This window comes from Octopus bimaculoides, chromosome 19, assembly GCF_001194135.2.
Source record: "Octopus bimaculoides isolate UCB-OBI-ISO-001 chromosome 19, ASM119413v2, whole genome shotgun sequence".
NCBI lineage: Eukaryota > Metazoa > Mollusca > Cephalopoda > Octopoda > Octopodidae > Octopus > Octopus bimaculoides.
This window is the reverse complement of record NC_068999.1, coordinates 46644486-46645520: the sequence shown is the minus strand read 5'-3', so window position 1 is coordinate 46645520 and position 1035 is coordinate 46644486.

Genomic DNA, 1035 nt, shown 5'->3' with positions numbered 1-1035 from the left:
AAGAGGGAAAAAGACGAAGAGTTTACTCTGAGTGTGGAATCCAGAATAGGACGGTGCTGATGTCCCACCGCCTCCCAAGCAGTACCAACGCATCTATTTACGAGGCTGGAAGGAGGATGGAAGCTGGAGGAATGCCAGACCTTTGCAGGGTGGGGAGTGGGGGAGCAAAAAATGGAAAAGAATTAAACCAAAAAAAAAAGAAGGAAAGAAAGAAAGAAAAGAAACATAAAAAATGCTTATGGGTGCGTTTGAGTGCACCTGATTTCATGAGAATAAGTGGCAGGTGTTTGACGCTGTGACTCAACCTTTTTATTGTGTAATCGCTCTTGCATGAATGTATTATTTTATATGTTCTTTATGCAATTTTATATATTATTTTATCTGTTTTTTATATATTTTTATAAATTATCTTAATTATTGTGAATTTTATATAATCTTTTTATTCTGTGCCTAAACTTGTATTTAATTATCAATATGTTCAGTACATAACGTCTGAACCTAACTCCTCCGTTTTATATGACATTATGTAATCCATACGCACATAATATTTCAATAATCAAAAACGTCAATTAGATCAATTTGACTGCAAAATCCCACGCAAGCATGCACACGCACACACACACATTATTATGGTAGAGTTAACCTCAGCGAATGTGATTTTCCAAAATTCACACAATCTATCGTACTTCATGAAGATGACATTTTCTTCCTCCTTTCTTTCATGTCTCCTTCTAAACTACCCTAAGGCGTTCAAGATATCATATGGAATTTGGAATTTGGCCGATCGAGATTTTTATCGATTTCCAAATCAACTCGTTAAGATACCAGGAAGTGTTTCCCCATTGTCTGCCCCATTACCTATTCTGTACATAGCTACAGAGAAACAACACGGAGTTAGTAAAGAAAAAACACCGCATGCAACACTTCCACAGAGTTCTGTGGCGTTCAGCGATTAACCACGTTCTGATATCGGTTTGTTTACTACTAAATGAAGAGAGAGAGAGAGAGAGAGAGAGAGAGAGAGAGAGAGAGAGA